This window comes from Culex quinquefasciatus, chromosome 3 (assembly GCF_015732765.1).
Source record: "Culex quinquefasciatus strain JHB chromosome 3, VPISU_Cqui_1.0_pri_paternal, whole genome shotgun sequence".
Lineage (NCBI taxonomy): Eukaryota > Metazoa > Arthropoda > Insecta > Diptera > Culicidae > Culex > Culex quinquefasciatus.
The window spans coordinates 47,162,726-47,186,478 of NC_051863.1; the positions used below are offsets into that span (position 1 = coordinate 47,162,726).

The 23,753-nt window shown below is 37.5% G+C and overlaps 2 protein-coding genes across 4 annotated transcripts in view; one reads left to right on the forward strand and one right to left on the reverse strand.

Moving 5' to 3' along the window:
* Nucleotides 1-23,753, forward strand: part of LOC6054245 — a 264,320-nt gene that overhangs the window by 52,011 nt on the left and 188,556 nt on the right. The gene's annotated exons all lie outside the window — the stretch shown is intronic.
* The window catches only part of LOC6042032 (ornithine decarboxylase), a 171,916-nt gene that overhangs the window by 16,294 nt on the left and 131,869 nt on the right, over nt 1-23,753 (reverse strand). Inside the window, exon 1 of one of the 3 annotated variants that reach the window (XM_038265761.1) lies at nt 619-729. The exons of the other annotated variants lie outside the window; for them this stretch is intronic. The gene's annotated coding sequence lies outside the window, so the exon portion shown is untranslated. Of the gene's footprint in view, nt 1-618; nt 730-23,753 lie in introns of those variants that run through there. 3 annotated transcript variants of the gene reach the window in all.

Here is a 23,753-nt window from a genome sequence, read left to right on the forward strand (position 1 = left end):
AGCAAGTTTAGGGTGGTTTGGATGTTTTTTGAATCTCCCGACTTATTTGAGTGTAAATTTGAACTCCAAATAAACCATTCATGGAACTACCTTAGTCGTGCCAATAAAAGCCAAAAGCCGAACCGGATGAGCCGAAAATTGTCTCCGGAGCTAAACTCGTTTGCATATGATGAAGAGAGACACCGACAGACTCGCTGACGACGACGACGATGACTGTGATTTTGGCCAGTTCCATCAATGGCAGCTGGTCACCACACTGGAGAGTCTGAATGGGCAAAGTTCAGTGTGTTACCCGGTTCATTCATATAGCACATCAGCTGAGCTGAGCTGACCAGGTTGATGAACAATTACAAGGTCTGCCGTACGGTTGTTGTTTGAGATTTAATCCGATTTTCGTACAATGCTCATTGGGTGATGACTCAATCTTCTGGTCAATCTGGATCCGATTTCCGGAGATTTAATAGGAATTCGAATGGTCAATTTACATTTATGTCAATTGGCTGATTTCATCATGGGATGCAATCCAAGATTATCCAAACAAGATTTGTGAAAATTTCTTCGAATCGAGAATCAAAGTTTCTTAAACAAGTTTGTATACAGTTGAATTAACGATATTACCTGCTTGTGCTAGCTTTTATCCAAAATTTCGCACCTTCTAACTAAATACAACAAATGATTAATAAACCGTTACAAACTAAACAAATAACGCGCCAAAACAAAGTCGCGTCGTCTTCGTTCGATTCGGTACTGCCCAGCCGACGGGTTTCACCTGTCGTGTGATGCGATCTCAGATTCAGATGTGTGTGCCCTCTCAGCAGATGTGACGCAAATTGCATAACATCCAGCTTCTCTCAGTCTCTCTCCGCTGAGGCTCCGCGAGCCTCACTAAAAAGTGGACTTAGAATGGCGCAGTTTTAATCTGAGGCTGATGGATCCCCACACGAACATCACTGTGGTCTGTTTTTTTTTATGTTTCGTTCACGGTCTCGAAATATTTTTCGAGAACAGGTTTGCAACGCGCGGCGAGGGCTTGACGATGGAGAGCTGGGGAAAATTGCAGTGAGAAGTAGTGGTAGCATCTTGCTGTTCAAAAGTCTTGAAGAAGATAAATGATTTTTTTTTTTTACTTTTGATTAGTCTTTCAATTGTCACTTAGGATAGGTCATCGGTAGTTTTTATTTTATTTTATTTATTTTTCCACAAATATTTCTCAATTTTAAATGCCAGCAGAGCAGTTCTATAGACCATTGCAAAAATAAAAAGCAGGGTAATTCTCTACCAACTCACACGAAATCGGGAAAAGTTGCCCCGACCCCTCTTCGATTTGCGTGAAACTTTGTCCAAAGGGGTAACTTTTGTCCCTGATCACGAATCCGAGGTCCGTTTTTTGATATCTCGTGACGGAGGGGCGGTACGACCCCTTCCATTTTTGAACATGCGAAAAAAGAGGTGTTTTTCAATAACATTTCCCATAAAATGACATGTTCCAAAAAATTTTACAGTCGAGTAACGGAAAATGGGAGAATTTTTAAAACTTGTTTAGTGTTTTTTTGGATGAAAAATACGTTTTTTTCGGAATTCTGAGTAGGCCATCAAATCGGGCGTCTAATTTTACATAAAAGTCCCCTTGACACCAAATTTCTATCTCATCACCGTTTCAGGCTGCAAATGATTGAAAAACACCTCTTTTTTCACATGTTCAAAAATGGAAGGGGTCGTACCGCCCCTCCGTCACGAGATATCAAAAAACGGACCTCGGATTCGTGATCAGGGACAAAAGTTACCCCTTAGGACAAAGTTTTATGCAAATCGAAGAGGGGTCGGGGCAACTGCTGTGTGAGTTGGCGGAGAATTACCCAGCATCATTTAAAATTTTGTTGATTTCAGAATATTATAATTCATTAAAAGTTTGTTTGGATTCTTTCTATTTCCCAAAAGCTATTTGAAGAACTGCCCTTGCATGCAAAAATGGAAAAGCTCAATAAAAATATCACAACAAAAAACAAAAAGTTTTTCGAAAAAATCTAGATTTTGTGCCTTTTTGAGAAAGTGTCTTGAAAGAATACCAGACAAAGCTCAAGGAGCATTTGTCTACACCAAATCTATAAATATTAAAAAAGTAAAACTATTTGAAGAACTGCTATTGTTTGAAGAATGTCGAAATATGTGTGAATTCGGACTATTTTACATGAAACTATGTCAATAACTGGTAAGAATACTACAATTTTTAAAATGTGTTTGTTTGAAAGATCAAAAAAAAATTGTTTAAAGTCAGACTATTTGTCATACAAATTTTCAAACTGTCCATTACAGCAAAAAATGCTTGAAGATAGACTTTTTATTATAGATCTGTCTTCAATTCCTCATATTAGAAAGTGATTTGTATGTTGTTTTGTCAAACTACGTCTCAATAACTATTTGAAGAACTACTCTTTATCAAAAGGTTAAATTAAAAAAACATCCTGAAATAAATATGATAGAAAAAATATGAATTATACAGCAAAAAATCCGATGGTAAAATCGTGCATCGTGGTAAAAAGCATGCACATCACCTTCGTCAAAAAATTCATCTAATATTACACACTGCATGTACAAATTTTTGTAAACTCAAAAAAAAAGTTGTAACCATCGGGATTCAAACCCAGCACCAACAGAACGGACTGGCGCCTTAGCCCGCTCGGCCATCAGATCGATGAAGAATGGAAAGGATAAATGCATATATCAGCTTGACATTTCGGTCAAGTAGGATTCCCATAGGGGGATGGCGTCACTATTTTTAGACCACGTTTTCCACTTTTTCTCATCGAAACCGACTGCTTTATCGACTTCATTTTTCTGGGCGAGATAGGACGTCGTCTATTTTTAGACGATGACTCAGCACTTTTCCACTCTTGCACTTAAAAAAAATGGCAGCACGATGTAACGTCACGTGCCTATACTGATGGGCTACATATTTCAAGGTGTAATATTACATAACATTTCATAAAATAATGCAAAATTTATTTTACACTCGGGATTACTACTTTCTTTGCTGTGTAGCTTGCAACAATAAAATATTGCAAAAACAAGCTTAATTTTTTTTCTTGTTTGAAAGAATCGAAAAACTCACAGAAATAATTTTCAAACTCCTAAAAGTACTAAGTTTTATACAGCAAATTCAAAGTTTTTATTTTTGGAAGGCTGTTTCTTGGCAATGGTTTGGTTTATGTTGAGATATTTGAGAATTGTCCGGGGAACACGATCAAATAAAAAAAAATAAAGTTAGCGAATGGGTCACAAAATCTCGTCTTTAAACTGCAAAAAAAAAAAACAATATTGGCAGGCATGTGAGGGTTGATATTTTATTTTCAATGATTTTTTTTTGGCAACTTTTTATAAAATGCAACCAGAAGATGGTCTTTCGGTCTAATAGTTGATAAGTTACGATTAAAAGATGTTTTTTTAGAAAATCTTCATAAAACAGGGCGGTGCCAAAAATAGAAAGATGATCTAGAACGTCCAATTTCCCGTCCCTGGAAAAATTTCCCGGGAATTCCCAGGATTTCCCGAAAAAAAATTCCGGGAATTCCCGAAATAAACCAACAGAATACATTTCCTTAATTTTTTGGCAATTTTTTTTTTTAATTAACAAAAAAAAAAATTAGCTGGAGGATCGCAGCAATCCTTGGTCGCGGTTGGTTGACAAAAATTTGTGCTCCGCGTTTTTTTTGGTTTCTCCTCGTTTCGAATTTTTCATCGTGACGTTTTACGGTTCGCGATTTTTAGACTTTCCGGCGGGACAGTTCCGTGAGAAGTTCTATCGGTAGTGTAGTGGTTTTGAGTGGTACAAGAATTCAGACGGATTTTTGCAGGTTTTCATGTGATTTGGGTGTTGTGAAGAAGTGACACTTTGATGAGAAATCTCAGTCACCGAACGGAGTTTTTTGAAGCCATTTGTTAAATTTTGGTCAGAAATTTCTGCCGATACAGGAGGTGTCCTTCAAGAGAAAAATGGGTGGATTTTCCAAGTTTTTATTGTTGTAAAGTTGTAAAAATTGCTGAGGAAAATATTGAAGGAGTTGATTAGTGAGTGAAGGGGGCGGGAGTAGGCAACGTTTGCTGAGATTGGCGGCTCGATTTCTGAGCGGCTCAAAATGCAGGCGGCTCGAGAAGTCGCCGGATTCGGGACGATATAGTGAATGTAATCGCTGCCGGTTTGACGGATGATGCTGCTTTTCGGGTGAGAAACTTCCAATTGGAAATATGGAGCAGCCGTGACTAACTGGTTACGGTGTTCGCTTTGTAAGCGAATGATCCTGGGTTCGATTCCCATCTGCTCCAAAAGAGAAAGATCAGGAAATATATTTTTTTGAAACTCTAAACATGAACGAAACCGGGGTTCGATCCCCCGTCCTTTGGATTGGTAGAATTAGGAATACTACTACAAACTATATACGTGCTGGGTCTTTGTCCATTTGACAAGGACTCGGAAGTGCTAAATAACGTTTGAATCCGATTGATGCAAACGTTCTTTAGGGCGGGGCTTGTCGATTCAAGCTGAAGTACCTCGCGCACGGCTAGCCTGCGTAGAAATGGGTCACCGAAGCTCGGCAGAGCTAACACCTGCCAAATGCCTATGCGAGTTATTTGCATGTATAGGATTTAAAATCTAAAATACATGGAAACAACTCAATTTGTAAGAAGCGACCGCGTGGTCCCGTTTGGTTGGTTGCACACACACACACACAAAAAAAAATAATTAGCTACTATTTTACTCAACTCAATCTATTGATCGTATTGAACATACCAGTTCGTTTAAAAATGTCATTTCTAGGTTTATTTCAGATAATATTAATTTCTGAAGAATTCACAACTGGGAATAGATCTTGTTTATTTGTTGGGCAACAAAAATTGGGATATTATGTAATGAAAATATACTACAGGTAATTTTTTTAACAAAAATTTTTGTTTTTGAAATTAGATTTGAAAATAAGAAACACCTTTCCGCCAAGATCAAAATTGAGTTTATTTTATGTTTTGTTTACCATGACCAAATTGGATGAAAATGTGAAATGTGAAGTTGAAAAAATCTCTATAGTTTTATTGCTCTGAAAATTCTTTTAACATTTATTTTTGGCATTTATTAACCTGAATTATTAAACAATCATAAAAAGCTACTTCGTATTATATAAAAAGTGCCCAAAAAATGCAAACACATTTCAAAAGTTCGCGCTAAATATTTGAAAACTTTGAGTTGTGATTTCATAATAGTAGTTTATGCAACAAGTTGCAAAAAAAGGAATTTTTCAGCACGAGTCGTACATTAATCCAACGAGGTTCACCGAGTAGGATAAATACGAAGAGTGCTGAAAAAATCAAGTTTTGCAACGAGTTCCATACAACATTTTTTGCAATTCCGAAAAACACCCATTGAGTGAAATTTTAAGTCAAATTTTCATGTATTTTCTCAATAAATCGTTTAAATCAAAAAAATGTTGAAAAGTGTTACTTTTCGAAACAAGTGCTGAAAAGTTCAACATTTCAGCACCCATTTCAGTGCTGAAAAGTAGAACTTTTCAGCACTTATTTTGAAAAGTGTTGCTATTCGATTCTGTTATTTTTGGTACAGAAAAGTAGGCTATTTCGTCGTTCAAGAATGACAGGAAAAGTAAGTAGTTTCACGACGGAATTGCAAAAAAAAAAAACAGTTTTTAAGTGAAAAAGTAGATTTTTAAGGTAAATTTAAAGCTTATATTTTTATTTATAGGCTCAAACCAGTAAGATTTTCAATTTTGCAGCAAAATATTAACCAGATTTTCGAATTTTCGATAAATTTTAAATTTCCCGGAAATTCCAACATAAAAATATCCGTTATACACTATACTACACTTGCAAAAGAAAATCAAAAGATATACCTCTTCTCAGATGTAATATTACCATGATTTTTTTTTGTACTGTGTGCATCTATGCCGATGAAAAGGATTGAAGTATATATTTCGATAGAGAATTCCTAACTTTTAACACGAAGTCAGCAATTGGTAAATATGTCTCAAGATACAGAATTTTAAATATTTTTAAAACATACCGTCATCAGGGGTGACATTAAGTCTGGGGGGTGAGATTGGGTCATACAAAAATGAGGAAATTTGTATGACCCAATCTCACCCCCCAGACCCAATGTCACCCCTGATGACGGTAACCTTTAACACACATCCATACCAAACAGTGAACTCAACCACAAATCAATAAATAATCCGTAGTCACTTTTTTAAAATGGGTTGTATGCTTGGGATAAAATAAGCAAGGTTTTAAGCCCTACTGAAAAAAGTGGAAAAATTTATCTTTGATCTTTGTTTAAAATGTCAGGGAATTGTTCTTATTGCTAACGCAAAGTGATAAAAAATGGTAAGCTTCATGATGAGTGAAAAAAGTTTAACTTATCCACATCCAAAGTGATTAACAGTCCCGTGTCATCCAACTCTGAATACTCTGATCGTTAGCCGCTTGAATAATCGCTATCATCATTACAAAAAAAAAATTATACAAAAACAGAACTAATATTACGCGTTCTACTGATGACTCAATCATACACACACACTCACACACACTTTTCGCCTCCTTCGCAGCCCATTAATCACTCAAAGTTTTCTCGCGTAGACCTGGTTCATTCAAGGGAACTCAGGTGTCAAGATGTGCAAACCGACGAAAAAGTTGACCGTCTCTCGATTTTTCCTTGTTTTTTTCTCATCGTCCACTTTTCTCCTTCAACATAAACAACTCACAAGCAGTCGGCACCAGCACCACGGTGTCGGTCGGCCGGTGGAAAAACACAATTTTCGCTAATTTATTATCTTTTTCACCACTTAATTTTCCGCAAGCAAACATCACTCACTTTAGCATGAGTTTTTTTTTGCGGAAGTTTTTCAAATGTTTTTTTTCTTATTCTCTTGTTTCTTTTGATGCTCAATAAATTATCAGTTTTTACTTACTGAATTTTTATTATTTTCCTGAATGTCAGATTTATTTTGCTTTGCTTATCTTAGTTGACTGTAAAATTCGTAGTGTAAATCTCAATGATAATATCCACTAAATATCGTGACGTAGTACAACATGTATCCCAATTCCTGCGAATGATTGATTAGTGTTTTCCGGAGAAATTTCCCAAGATTAATGACATCCAGAGCTTTCATCCCCCCAAAAAAACTTCCCCACGTGGTTCAACTCAAGGCTAAGCCGGGTCATTGTCGTCTTCACAGCAGAACATCCACAACTTAAGATTGTAGATTTTCGTACAGGTCTAATTTTGAGTCAAACATCAAACACAGACATACGAATGACAACGGACAACACCGACTTCTAACGGGCAGCGCCGTTTTCGAGTAAACACGTGCTTTGTCACGGGGAATTTGAAATTCGAAAACGTGGTGGCGGTGGTGGCGTGACGCAGAGGCGGAACCCGAAAGACAACACGAATTAATTTGGATTTTTTGAATTAAGACAGGTTTGCTTTGTGGTGCGCTGAGGTACTAAAATAGATCACAAAGTGGCATAAGGTTTTTGCGGTGGTACTCTTCGAACGTGTTTAACATGTCCGATTTTCGGACTTATCAAACATGAGCAATTAAATCAAACTCTCTACGAAATCGGTTGATTTCATGGGTTTTTTTTTGTATTTTTTCATTGGCTTCAATTTTTCGGGGGCCTTCTTTATGACCAAAGAATCCGTTTTTTGGCATTGGTTAGCCCATACAACCCAATTAGCAAAAAGTTTAAAGAGTTCTACAAGAGCACTTCAAGACAGCTACATCGTAGCAGTTAGGACCACGTGAGAACAAAAGTATCTTCAAATACTCTTCCAAACTCTTGCAGAAGGTTTGGAGAAAGTTTGATCCTGCCACGGTCCAACTACTGTGCAGAACTCCTGAAACGTTTTGCTATCCAATCAAAAATAATACTTAAATATTCGAAAAGGTGTATCTTTTAAAGGAATTTTACTAGCCAATTTGGGGTCTTCGAAATCAAAATAGACACTCAAAACATTTTTTTCACGGAAAATCAATTTCCAAAAACTGTACTTTGATTTTTACTTTTTTGAAAAAAATAGAATTTTGGCTTAATTTTTTGACAGCGGTTTCAATTTAAAATAAAATATGCAATAGATATACAGCAATTTGCGTATTTCAATTACAAAAATTTTGGTGCCCTGACATGAATAGGTCATCGCTGAAATTTTGAAGTTATCGAAGTTTTAGTGAAAAAAGTCGATTTTTTCCCGTTTTCGTCATTTTTTTTTGCGCGTGGCGCGTCGAAAAACCCATTTTTTATTTTCAAATAATCGTATCTCAGAGTATTCAAAACATAACTTCACCAATTTTTGATATATTATGTAAAATTTTCCGAGGAATCTGATACAAATATTTTCAGACAAAGGTTTTTCGGTCCCGAGACCTTCAAAACAGCAATTTAAGTTTTCATACGACCTTTTCAAATGTTAAGCTAAATTTTTGAAACTTCTTACTATTTTTCTCAAATAGCCAAACTAATCACCTCTCTTTTGCGCCTAAGACAGCTAACATCGGATGAAATGGCGCGGAGATATTATTTTTTGAAAAAAATGGCTTTTGCGAAAATCGACGAAAATTGCCATTTTTCGGACCACCCTAACACGGCGTAGGTCACCCTAATGGCCAAACAAAAAAATACGGGTCTAATTATTTCGGCCAAGGAACCCCCAGAAAAATTTGGAGCCCGATCAGAGAACTTTGTTTTTGAATCATGCTGTTTTCGTGGGGAATTGCTGTGTAAATATATATTTTACAGAAATCTTCCAAAAATGCGTCATTCCACGATAAGCCACTCAAGATTGATTTGAACTATAAAAACAGTTTATCGATTTTTTAAAAAGTGTTCTAAATTTTGTATTTCAAAGAATTCTGATTTTTTTAATGAAGTTGTCTAAGAAACATTCAAACATGGAATTCTGATTGCTGAGATACAGTGGATAAAAGAAAAGAAAACAGGAAACAATTTTTCGATTGCAAAATTTATTACTTTCATAAAAAGTAACTTAAAATAAAATAATCAAAATTTTGAAAAAAAAAAAAAGCAAAATCAGTTTAAAATCAAGAACTAAACTAAATCATGCATAGAATAGAGCATCCAACTCCTTTTCCGGGAAATAGTTTACTAGGAGTTTCCGGGATTTTCTATAAAAAAATATATTTTTTCAGCATACATTTTTTTAATTTTCAATGGCATTAATGTCTTTGAAATGATTTCGAAAAAAGTTGCAAAATGATAGAACTTATTTTGATTTCATACGGCTCAATCAACTGTTCTTATACTTATCAGCTTCTCTGAATATGTCATCTCAAGGATTGGAATTTTCAATTTTATGGAATGAAAGTAAACTATACATTTCTGTGAGCTTTTGAAGGAATTATTTGTGTTATATCTTTCTGATTCTACGCCATGAGTAAAATTGAGTTTACCCGGGCAGACGGTACTAACAAAATTCATGCCATTTCAATAACAAATACTGTTAAAATAACAAAAAGTGTTATGGATTCTTCTAGAAATATCCATTTTTGCATAAGAGTTAAATAACAGTTTATGTTATCATAACAAAATTTGTTATTAGTCTGATATTGATTGAAAGCAAAAACAACTTGGGAATAACATTTTTTGTTATGGAAGAATACCTCCAACTGTTATTGGGATGATCGGATTAATTGTTAAAATAACAAAAAATAATAACAAAGATTTTTTCGAAGAATAACTGAAAATGTTATTAGTCTGTTATTACAATAACAATCCAATAACAAAAAAAATCATAACGGCGGATAACAAAACTTGTTATAAATAACATGAAATGTTATTGGCCTAGTATTTTCGAACATCAAAAAATTGTATTCCAATGTTATTTCCGTCTGCTCGGGAGCCGGGTTTTTTTTTACCAAATAGGGGAACAGCATGTCAATTGGTCAAATATTCAATATTCTACCCTTTTGAATGTTGAAAATTTTTAAGGAATCAGAATATTTCACAAATGTTTAATTTCTTTTCAAGGTTTAACATTGAAATTACGATCATTAGTTTATGAAATATGGTACCGTAAAACGGGGTGACATTGATAGCCGGGGTAACTTTGATAGGATTGATACTTTTAGGCATTTTCAGTTGAAAAAATTTCAAATAAAATGTGAAAACTTTTGATTCGTGCTTCGAAATCAGTTTAAAATGCAGTAATAATGGATAATTTTATAAACGAAACTATTTTTAACGAATTTCATGCAAAATTTAGAGTTTTTAACAATTTTAACAAAAAATTATATGTGTTTTGTTAGAAAGCTTATTAATTCAGTAAAATAATCATAAACATTGATGTTTACCTTGAAAAAAATATCTAAACAACCTTAGCTATGGAGAATATGAAGTAAAAAAAAAGTTTGAAGACCTTAAATCTGATTTTAACAAAAAAAAAATATGGCTATCAAAGTTACCCCGGAATTCAAACTACGTATTTTTAAAATAACTATTTTTTAAACACTATTGTAAAAAACTTTTTATCAAAAGTAGTGAATGGACCTTGAGTGGCCTACCCTAGCACATGTTATTAAAATAATAATCATGAGAATAACCTTACCAGTTGGAAAATATTCCAAAAATAAATTGAAATGATCAATGATGAGAATTTAAAAACTTCTTATTATTTTTCTTTGACTTTAAATAAAATGTGTACCATCCTAATCCCCAAGCAACACGCTTTGTAAGACAAAAGTAATTCCGAACTGGTTGTATAACCAATCGGCCTCGTTAGCATAACTTGTTCTACAACTTCTGGGCATTGGAAAAAGTGCACTTTTTTTTCTGTTGTACAACTAAATGCACGAAATCGTTCGTATTTGTAGAGAATTGCTTTCTAAAACATGCAAAACTTATAGTATTTCAAAAGATTTGTTTGTATATTTGGTATAATCAGCAAGGAAGGTTGGAGACTTTAAAGGTCAAATTACACGGAAAAATGTCAGTTAGGAAAAAATATACGAAATTGTTCACCAAAAATAGATAAAATCTAGCGAATTGCTCTGTTTTGAGGAACTCATGAAAAGTCGGTACATTTTTTTTAGAAAGTGCATTGTCAAAAGCTAAACCAATATTTTCAAATATAACTCAGAAGTACATTGCGTCATACCAATTCAATAAATCTTAAATTTCATTTGAATAAAACTAAGCTGGACACCATAATTTAATGTGATTGTATTGTTGTGTATGTGCAGATGTTTTTCAAGATCAGGTTTGGTCTAGCTCTTTGCATGCCTTCTGGACAGCTACTTTTTGAAGAATTCCCCAGACCCTAGAGTCCAGACTGGTGGAACTGGTTTCAAGTACGATTTATTTTACGCATGTACAGTGCAGCAACAATTTCGTTATAAAAATAAACTAAACTGTAGGGTGATTCTAAAAAAAAAATAGAAAAAAACCGACAAAAAAGTTATTTAAAAATGCAGAGTGATATTTTTTACAGTGACCAAGAGACATTAGCATTTTAATTTTAATTCGGTTAACATTTTAAGATCAGTGACTTATAACGTTAAACGATTTAAAATTTAATTCAATGTTGAAAAATATTTTTTAATTTATGAAAAAAAGTAAGATTTAAACTTCATGTTGACAGAAGCCCCAGAAAGAACTTGAATACAAGAACGTTCAAGAATGACAGCAAGAGCAGGTCAACATCGAAGACGCACCAAAACTTGTTTTCTCTTGCAGCTGGAAAGGACCAGAACACCCAAGCCACAAAGTAGTTCCCAACTCTCACGGTTCGCTTCAAAACAGGTCCTCCAGCTCGAGCTGGGGATTCACTGATGCCCCAAAGCTCGCTGAGTAAGCGTGATCAAGTCACATGACTGTGGTGTGGATTTCTCAACTTATTCTGCTTCTTCTTCTTGTTGAGGGTGGGGGACTCAAAGTTCAAAACAAACCTCGCGGATGATCACGCGCTCTGTGGAATGTTGTGTGGACCTCCTCCAGGGCTGAGTCACGTGCCACGTGTCACGTGACGTCCAGGCCCCCGTGTAATGATAGCCACGATCAGTAGCAGGGGGTCGAGTTTTTTGCCATCAGGGTCAGGGTGTGCGACTGGTTTTTGGTGATTGATTTATTAGAAAGAGACGTTTCAAGAGTGTGGAGATGGCACTTAAAATTGATAGGTTTTCAGGTCACGATGGAGACTGTCACGTGAATTTTTCATGACATATTATTATTTTATTTATTTTTAATGGACAGTTTCTTATTACTTTTAAAGTCTCATCTTATTCTTAATTCATGTATTAATGTCAGTAGTACAAAACAGTTACTTAACGGAAATTAGTTCTATTGAAATGATATCTCGATTAAATTTTCAAAAGGTCCTATCTGCATAGGAAACCCATGAGGGATAAGTTGTTTTGAAAATTTAATCTAGATATCATCTTTCCAGAAAGGCTTTATTTGTTACGAATGTTGAATGTTAAAATCTTGCATGCCACTTTCTATTCTTACTTCAATTTTCAAAATTTCTGTATGTTATTTTCAACCAAATATTTTGTCATTATCAATTTTTAAATAATTAGAAAATAAGTTGCTCAATGGCAAACGGCATTCAATATCGAAAACAAGAATGTTTCAAAATGGCAGTATGGCATTGATGAAAAGAAAACTGACTTTGGATTATGTGAACATAAAAAAAAACATGATTAGTAGCAAAATAGTTCCATCTGTCAAAATGTGCGTCTGCCCTTCTCGTGTTGCTACAGAATTTAACTTATCGAAGCGGAAAAATAAACAAAATTTCATTGTTATATCATATAAATAATATGAAAAAGTGAAAAAATCCTACATATTTCTATGCACAAAACTTGTAAATATCTAATTGAATTGAGGTTCATAAAAAAAATAGAAAATAAGTAAATAATTTGCGTATCAAATTGTCGACAAGAAATGAAAGCAAGTATCTCTCCAAATGTAAACTCTGAAAAAGTATTACCTTGTTTCAAAAATTAAAATCTCTCTCTCTCTCTTTCTCTCTTTCTCTCTTTCTCTTTTTCTCTCTTTCTCTCTTTCTCTCTTTTTCTCTTTCTCTCTCTCTCTCTCTCTTCTCAATTAATATATTATCTGAACACTTATCAAATACTCGAGTTTTTGTAACAAAGCACACCTTTTCCAAATCATTCTGTTTATGAGAATCACTTTTTTTTTCTTTTTTTTTTTATTTGAAGTTTTTGTCTCCTTTCCTTGGTAATTTTTTTTTTAATTATGAATTTTTGAATATCCCCTCTTGTCTGTGATCTTTTCTCGATCAGTGGTCTCAAAAAGCATTTAAGTGCATTTTTTAAATAAAATTACAGCAAATTATCGTTATAAAATGTTTTTTTTAAATACAGTACTTTTTCCAATAAAAATCTAAAGTTTAAGTAACAAATATTGTTTAATCCCTGATTTTTTGGAGTAAATTTGAAGTGGTAGGGAAGGGGGTGTTTATTTTTTTTTTTTTTTGTAGGATGGACATCAAAGTATCGAAAATTTCTCGAAGATATCCATTGTATTTTTTAAGCACTCAAATTTCCACAAAAACTACGAATTTTGAAATTGATTTCGATTGTTATATCAAAGTTTAAATAAAGCAATATTCTAATTGAATGCACTGCAATACGTATCACAAAATAATTCACTATAGAGCAGTTCTCTAGGAATTCGGTCATTCGATTTTTTTTGTATTTTTTAATCCGACTGAAACTTTTTTGGTGCCTTCAGTATGCCCAAAGAAGTCATTTTGCATCATTAGTTTGTGCATTTTTTTTTTTTCAAGTTAAATCCATATTTAGGTGACTTTTTTTAACATATTCGCCAAACATTCAATATTACGCCCTTTTAAAATGTTAGTCTTGATTTGAAAAATTTGAAAATATTGTTTTCGAAAAGATCGGAAAATTTCACAAATGTTTCATATTTTAACATTGAAAATCGGACCATTAGTTGCTGAGATATCGAAATTGAAAAATGGTGGGTTGTTTGGGTGAGACTTAGAAAACATCAATTTTCCTGTTTTTAAACCTTTGCATTGCAATATTTCAGCAACTAAAGGTCGTATCAACAAAGTCCGAAGAAGTAAAATATAGAGAATTTTCTCAGCTTTTCAAAAATATTTTTTCTAAAAGTGTGCAAACATGTGCACTAATTTTAAAAAATGAAAAACTGCGACTTCTTTTCAAAAAAGTCACCTAAATATGGATTTAACTTGAAAACGGTGCACTTTATCAAAATTTCACTAAAGTACTTTTTGATTGCAAATTTGATTTTACATCGAAAAATGAAGTTGGAAAATTTTTGCGACCAATATTTCGATTTTTGAAAAAATCAGTATTGATTCAAAAATGCATAACTCGCTGAATGATTTTTTGCACAACCTGGAAATTTCTGAAAAGTTGGCATTTGATGTCCTCTAAAACATATTAAAACAAAAATTTAAAAATAGTATTTTTTTGCAAATCAAGTTTTAGTGATAAAAAGTTTAATAAAAAATCACCAAATTTTTTTTTACTGTGTATCATTTTTTTCCAGTGTAGTCCTTATCCATACCTACAATTTTGCCGAAGACACCAAATCGATCAAAAATTTTTTGAATTTTCATACATCATTTTTGTATGGACAGCTGCCAAATTTGTATGGAAAATTATATGGACAAACTAATGATGCAAAAGTCGCTCACTTTCAATTACCATAATTTGATGGAAATTTTGCTCTCAGTTTTAGAAACGAAAAACACCTTCTCCCGCCATCATCACATTTCACCTAATTAGGGTATGCAAATAACATCTAACAGTTTTCAACCTCACCTTCCCAAAACCTCTCTCTCTTCTTCTCTTTCCAACCCTCAATAAATGATGACTCGTGAAGTATTGCGCTATGCTATAATTATTCGAATATATGCAAATGTAATTATCTAATCGGATCCTGTTTCATCTTCCAGGATCGGTCAAAATTTAAAATTTGTTTGACATTTTACATTTTGTAAATGTTCAGAGCAGCCTGCTAAACATAAAATCTTCACGGTAATGTCCCTCCAACCAACACAGAATAGCTCTGAAAAGATTCGAGATAAAACTCTCGCCACTTTCCCGCCCACCAACACTTGAAAAGTACGGTAATTAAAATTCTTATCGCGAAAATAGTCCAGCGAGCGTCGTTTATCTTGGTTAGGACATCACTTTCATTCCTCGCCATTATTCTTTTTTTTTGCTCACCCTCAGACCTGGGAGACACAGCCACCATTCTAGCTGTTTTATTTAGGTCGAGACCGAAATGGACTCCAGAAAGCAGCTACGTGGACTACAGACAGCGGCAGCTCAGGAAACATTAATGAAAATATATAGTGCGATTCTGCGTAAACGTGATGCATGCAAGTTTGTACGTTTGGTGAAAAGTGGCTTAAGAATAGTTGTTGAGTTGTTTTTTCAAACAAACAAAAAATGCTACACTATATTTTCAGCCAAAAACGATAAAAAAGCTGAGAACAAATGATGCCATCATGAGCAAACTTTGACAAAGTTTTTTAATTCAAAAACACCTTGGGCAAACCCTGCATAAATTCCAACTACCCACTCAACGCCCACTAACGATTCAACTTTTCCCATGAAAAATAAAATCCCCCAAAAAAAGTACAACTAAACTCGACAAGTTGAACAAATTAAGCGCTACACTTGCCCCGGTTGTGAACCCGAGCCCAGAACCACCAAACTCTCCGGTAAACATCGACGTTGCAATTCCCAGCAGGTCGAAATAGTTATGCTACTCGAGCTTCCACCACCCGAAGGGTCCTGCGAGGCTCAACACTTGTTCCACGGTCGTTGGAGTGCAGAGGAAGAAGGGGGGGGGTGGTAGAAGGACGATGAGCTCTAGTTTTGCACAATTGCATTTAAGCTGACCCCTTAGCCATCCAGAGTCACAGACTATTGGACATGAGATTTTATTTCAGGTGTTACATACATGTAGGAAATCTCAAAATTTAATTTTTCTGAATTTTTTTCAAATCTACTAGAAAGATGATTTCTTATCACTCCTGAAAGTTTCAAACTTAAACTTCCTTTTTCATACACAAGGGACCAGTTGTATGAGTCTTCACCAATTTGAACTGATTTGGTCTAAGCACTGTGTATATATCATGGCACGCGTTTTGATAAAACCAAATTGATTTTGTTAATAGAAGAAAATGTATACTTAAATTTCCTGAAAACTGATTTAAAAAAAAAGTTTAATTGTGTGCTCTTGCAAACCCTTGACATTTATGCCGATTAACATATGAGAAAAAACATATATGAATCCTCTTAAAATTATTCTGTTTGAAACGGTGGTGTGATTGTTTTTAAAGCTAATTAAGCTAATTAATTAAGTAGCAACAAACAAAAAAAATAGTTGCAATTTTTTTTAAACATATAAAAAATAAAGAGGGGGGGGGGGCGATGTTTCTGAAAACCCCTGACTCAATGCGGTTTCAAAAACACTCAAAGGGCAGCATTACAAAACAAAAATAATATTTTGTTATTTTATGTTAATTGACCTAATGTGTGCTTTTTATTAAAATCGCAAAATAATTTCACCTCAATTGTCTTATTTCGAATGTCATTAAATAAAAATTGCAAAGAATATTTTTAAGCTTTTTATCAAATATCTTTGAAGGTTGATACAGACACTACCTTAAAAAATATAATTACTTATTATTACCAGAAATTAACCACTAAATGGTCATAGACTTGAAAAGTGAAGAAGTTTTGATTGATTTGATTTTTGTTTTCTAGGGCGCAAATTTTTCCGGGAAACAGGAAAAATATTTTTAGAATCATGGGAATTCCTGGGATCCCAGATTTTTTTTTTCAAACAGTCATAAAATCCATATTTTTATTATATCTGTTTTGTTTTTCTAGCTTTAAATTTAATCACATACACAGAAAAAAAAATCATGGTAATATTACATCTGGGAAGGGGTACATCTTTTATGTCAGAAAAAATGTGTAATTTTACCTCTGAAAATGTGTATTTTTACCACTTTTCTGGTGTAATGTCACTTTTTCAGTCTTAATTGAGGTAAAATTACATAATAAAAGGAGTAATATTCAACCTTCCAAAATTAAAGTTTCCAAATTTACAGAATTTTTTTCTGTGTAATTAGATCAGTACTATTAATTAGTGATAATCTAAACCTAGCGCGCAGGTGAAGTGTCGTGCTCCGATCGGTCCGTCGAATTTTTCGCGAAAATCGTAGTACACCGGTGCATCGCGGCGTGAAATTCCGTCGAGATACTCCGGAACCTGCAGTGAATCGGTGGCCACTAAAAACCGTGCGCGACGATCGTGAGATTGGCCAAAATCGTTGCAAATTTATTGGTCGACTCGCAGATCAAATCGGGCCATAACAAAGAACCAAAAAAGTCCCCGCGTGGCAAGTACAATACCGTCGTCGTCGTCGTCTTCGTTCTTCTGCACGGCGTTTGTGTTGTGTGCGGGTATCGTCGTCGTCGTCAACGTGCTGGGTGTAGTGCTGCTTGGGAGTGTATACAGAAGAAATTCTCGATAGTGCACAGTGGGTCGGAGTGGAAGATTTAGTGCCAGGAAAAACAACAACAAAAAGTTTTTTAAAATTAAAAAGAAAAATAATTTAAACCAGAGTGCATTCAAAAACCCGAATCGTGCGTGCGCCCCCCCCCCACCCCTCCCTCCATCACCCGTTTTTGGGCGGCTGTACCCCAGGTTAGGGGCGGCCCAAAACAACCTGGTGTTCGATTCCTTCTACTTGTGAGCGGCTGTTCCCCACGTTAGGGGCGGCTCCAAAGAAGAGGTTGACCCCCCCCCCCCTCTTTGAGCGTCTGTTCTCCAGGTTAGGGGCGGCTTAAAGAAACCGGTGTCCTGCTCCATCGTCGAGGTAAGCGTCTGTTCTCCATGTTAGGGGCGGCTTACTGCAGGTAGAGTTAGGACCCCCCCCCCCCCGAGCGTCTGTTCCCCAGGTTAGGGGCGGCTCGAATCAGCGTCTGTACCCCAGGTTAGGGGCGGCTGACTAACAGTCCCAGTGCCAGGGTGGGACTCTAAACAGTCCTGGTACGACGGTCCTCCGGCGAGACAGGGGGTTGGTGATGGCTTCACGCACCCGCCGTAAAACCCAAGTGCAGAGAGCTCCAGATGCGAGCCGATCCAATCGCCGACCCGATTTTCGGGGATCCAGGGATTGGAAACTCGGGACGTGGAACTGCAGGTCTCTCAACTTCGATGGGAGCGACCGCATTCTTCACAATGAATTGCGAGTCCGCGGTCTCGAAGTCGTGGCGCTGCAGGAGGTGTGCTGGACGGGGAAGGACCACCGAGAATTCGGTGGGTATACTATGTATTGGAGCGGCGGCGATACACACGAGCTGGGGACAGCTTTTATCGTGCTGGGCGAAATGGCGAAGCGCGTGATTGGGTGGTGGCCAGTCAACGACAGAATGTGCCGGTTGAGAATCAAGGGCCGATTCTTCAACCTGAGCATCATCAACGTGCACAGCCCGCACATGGGAAGCGACGCCGATGACAAGGACGCTTTCTACGAGCTTCTTGACCGCGAGTACAGGAAGTGTCCAAAACACGACGTCAAGATTGTCATCGGCGACTTGAACGCTCAAGTTGGCCAGGAGGAGGAGTTTAGACCGGTTATTGGGAGGTTCAGCGCTCACCAGCAGACGAACGAGAACGGCCTACGACTCATCGATTTCGCTACCTCCCGAAACATGGCCATACGTAGTACCTTCTTCCAGCACACCTCCCTATACAAGTACACCTGGAGATCACCAAACGACACGGAGACGCAAATCGACCATGTTCTCATCGATGGTCGGCACTTCTCGGACATAATCGACGTCAGAACCTACCGTGGCGCGGACATCGACTCGGACCACTACCTGGTGGTGGCCAAGCTGCGCCAACGCCTGTCTGAGGTCAACAAGATCCGGTACCGTCGCCCGCAGCGGTATAATCTGGAGCGGCTCAAGGATCCTGAGGTCGCTACCCAGTACGCGCGGGAACTCGAAGCTGCGTTGCCTGACGAGGGTGAGCTTGCCGAAGCCCCTCTGGAGGCCTGCTGGAGCCATATGGAAGCAGCCATCAACGCAGCGGCATCGAGCGCCATCGGGTACGTGGACCGAGTTCGACGGAACGGCTGGTTTGACGAGGAATGTCAGGCGATTTGGGACGAGAAGAAAGCAGCGCGGGACAAGTGGCTGCTGCACAACACCCGTGGGAACAAGGAGTCGTACAAACAGTTGCGAAGACAGCAAACCCATCTCTTTCGGGACAAGAAGCGCCGCCTGGAAGAGTTGGAGTTCCAGGATATGGAGCAGCTGTATCGCTCCAACGAAACGCGTAAGTTCTACAAGAAACTCAGTCAATCCCGGACCGGCTTCATGCCGCGAGCCGAAATGTGCCGGGATAAGGACGGAGGAATCTTGACGGACGAGCGTGAGGTGATCGAAAGGTGGAAGCAGCACTTCGACGAGCACCTGAACGGCCCAGAGGCGGAGTACCAGGGCGACGGGAGAAACGACGTCAGCGGTATGGTGGACGGCGAGGACGAGCCAGCACCCACGATGAGGGAAGTTAAGGATGCCATCAAGAAGCTGAAGAACAACAAAGCAGCGGGTAAGGATGGTATCGGTGCTGAACTCATCAAGATGGGCCCGGACAAGCTGGCGGCCTGTCTACACCGGCTGATTGTCAAGGTCTGGGACACAGAACAGCTACCGGAGGAGTGGAAAGAGGGAGTAATATGCCCGATCTACAAGAAGGGGGACAAGTTGGAATGTGAGAACTATCGAGCCATCACTATTCTCAACGCGGCCTACAAAGTGCTGTCTCAGATCATCTTCTGTCGTCTGTCGGAGCGAGCAAAGGATTTCGTTAGGCCGTACCAAGCCGGTTTTGTGGAGGGGAAATCGACGACGGACCAAATCTTTTTGCTACGCCAAATCCTCCAAAAATGTCGCGAGTACCAGATCCCGACGCACCACCTGTTCATCGATTTCAAAGCCGCGTACGACTCGGTCGATCGCGAAGAGCTATGGAAGATCATGTACGAGAACGGCTTTCCCGGGAAGCTGATCAGACTGGTGAAATCAACGATGGACGGGGCACGGTGCAGCGTGAAGATTTCGGGGGCGATGTCCGACCCGATCGAATCGCGCAAGGGATTGCGACAAGGCGACGGTATCTCCGGCCTCTGTTTCAACATTGGGCTTGAAGGTGTAATGAGGCGGGCGGGCTTCAACATGCGGGGCACGATTATCAACCGATCCAGCCAATTCATCTGCTATGCCGATGACATGGACATTGTCGGCAGGACGTTCGAGGAGGTGGCCAGGAGGTACACCGAATTGAAGCGGGAAGCAGAGAAGGTTGGATTGAAGGTGAATGTGACGAAGACGAAATATCTGTTGGCAGGAGGAACCGAGTCCCTTAGGGCTCGCATAGGACCGAACGTGACGATCGACGGCGACGAGTTCGAGGTCGTGGAGGAGTTTGTGTACCTCGGATCGTTGGTTACGTCGGACAACAACTGCAGCAGAGAAATTCGGAGGCGCATCATCACCGGTAGTCGTGCCTACTATGGACTCCACAAGACCCTACGGTCTGGTCATCTTTCCCGGCGTACAAAGTGCACCATGTACGAAACGCTGATAAGACCGGTCGTTCTCTACGGGCACGAGACGTGGACGATGCTCGAGGAGGACCTGCAAGCGCTTGAAGTTTTCGAACGGCGAGTGCTTAGGACGATCTTTGGCGGCGTGCGTGAGAACACTGTATGGAGGAGAAGGATGAACCACGAGCTGGCGCAACTCTACGGCAAGCCAAACATTCGGAAAGTCGCCAAAGCTGGCCGAATCAGGTGGGCCGGACACGTCGCGAGAATGCCGGACGCGCTGGATGCGCGCCAACCGAACCAGACTATCAATCCGGTGAAGATGGTGTTCAATTCGGAGCCGTCTGGAACGCGGCGGAGGGGGGCGCAACGTGCAAGGTGGTTGGACCAAGTGGAGGAAGATCTTCGAAGTGTGGGAGTCCCGAGTCGGAATTGGAGAGTAGCAGCCCAAGACCGAGTTCAGTGGCAGCGCATCTGGAGACAGCTCATGACCCGGGGGTTGTCTGAGCAGTAAAAGTAAAGTAAGTAATCTAAACCTAACAAGGAGAGCAGTTTTTAGATAGCTCAAAATCATTTTATTTTATTTTTTGTTATTTGTTGTGATTATGATTGGAAATGTTCCTCAGTTTTTTATCCAATCTAAATCAATTTAAGTAATTATCTTTTAAATATATTGCTTTTATTTATTTATTTATTTATTTCTTTAAAAAAATCATCATTCCGGTACGAGAATCGAACTCGCGACCTCTGGATTGGAAACCTAGTACGCCGCTAGTCGAAACCCATCCCCTACCGGTCAGTATTCCCAGTGAGCAGATTTACTCTTTTAAGGGATCTGACTTTGCCGAGCCAGACAGGAATCGAACCCATCACCTTCCGCTTACAAGGCGAAACCCATAACCGCACGGCCACGGTAGCTCGGCAATTATTTATTTATTTACATGACATGACTAGAAAAACTTCGAAAATCTGTGTGAAATTGAACAAATGAAAAACAAAATATATGAAAGGGCAACAAATAAAAAGACATCCAGCCAATGTTTTATTTCAGATAAGTTTTGAAATTGATTTGATAAATTTAAAAAAAAAAGTAAAGACTAATTGTATTGTTTTGTTTCTGTTTGAATCGAAATCGATTAAAAAATAATCAAAACATTATGCAAAAATTGTGGCTAAAGTCCTTACATTTGTCTTGATTAGTCCCAAATGCCGGTACCTGCCTAATACCAAATCATAAAAAAAATATTAAATCACATACAAAATCATCAAAGAGGTATGTATTTTGTGGACATCTGAACTCAAGTTTTATCAATTTTCCCTATTGACCCAAATTATTGGTGATATACGCCGAATATATATTTTAATGATATAAAATTCATATCGATTACTCAGTATTCAAGTATTCATCTGTTCTCACAATCGGATATTAATTTCCGGCCCAAAATTAATATTTCGTTTCAATTTCGAGAAAACCAGAACAATTTTTTTTAAATCTCAGGATGCTGGAATTCCCGATTGTGAAAAAATATCGATAATTTTTATTTGATTTCTGGAATTCCTTTATGTAAAATCTTACTTTTCCTGTCATTTAAAAGAAACGAAATGATCTACTTATCATACTCAAAAATATTCAAAAGTGCTGAAAAGTTCAACACGGACACCAAACTATTCAATAGTTTGTACAACAAGTCGCAAAATGAGGATATTTCAATCTCGAGTCGTTGAAGAAGTCGATTCCTGCCACGTGAAACACACATTTTTTATTCAATTTCCAAAAAATAATTTTGATTGAGATATTTAAGTGAAATGTTTGTTTTTGTAAATTTTTTGTCACTATGACTATATATTACCAGCAAAAGTAAATGTTTTCAAAACGGAATTGCAAAAACTTCTTTTTTTTCAGTACTTAAGAAAAAAAAAAACAATTTAAAAAAACAGCAATTTAGCCACGTAAAGGGGACTCTGCTAAATTGCTGGTTTTGTAAATTGTTTTTTTCTTAAGTACTGAAAAAAAAGAAGTTTTTGCAATTCCGTTTTGAAAACATTTACTTTTGCTGATAATATATAGTCATAGTGACAAAAAATTTACAAAAACAAACATTTCACTTAAATATCTCAATCAAAATTATTTTTTTGGAAATTGAATAAAAAATAGAAAATCGCTCTCGGACTACTACTGGAGCAAATGTAGGAGAGTATTTATGTAGAATAGGTGGGAAAAGTTATCCCACAGATGGTTATCCCAGGAATAGTTAATAGCGCTATGGCGGCCATCTTTATGGCATGTGGGATAACTTGTCATGGTTATCCCAGGAACAATTTTTAAGAAACATTCCAAAACATTAAAATACGAACAATTAACATTACCTGGACATGTTTCTGGGCAAAACTTGTTGCCCTACATTCCTGGAGCATAAAAATACAATTGGCATAAGGCCATGTGGATGAAAAAAATTCCAGAAATATTTAAACATCAAATATTTTAATTCAAATATTGAATAAATTCCTTCTGGGATGGGAAAAAAAACGAAGTTGACTTTATAGCTGTCGGCCACCATTGCTAGTACCAACCACTAGTGTCTTCCTTTTTATCTACAAGGACTTCGCCGCCCTGGGCTCCAGTGTATGAAAGTATGGCACGGAGCGACGGCGCCGAATACCCATATTTACACAAAGAATTTTAGAGCGCCCGCCGCGGGATTCGAGCCGGCGACCTCTGGATTGGAGTCCAGTGCGCGGTCCGATTGATCCACACGGTGGGACTCTGAGTCATTTCCTGAACACGTTTCTTGGCAAATCTTGTTGCCCTACATTCCTGGAGCATAAAAATACAACTTGGCATAAGGCTATGTGGATGAAAAAAATTCCAGAAATATTTATACGTCAAATATTTTCATTCAAATATTTAATACATTCAAAAATCCTTCTGTTTTTCCCAGGTACATGTCCAGGAAATGACTCAGAGTCCCATCCCAGAAGGATTTTTAAATTTATTTAATATTTGCATTAAAATATTTGATGTTTAACTATTTCTGGATTTTTTTGTCATCCACATGGCCTTATGCCAAGTTGTATT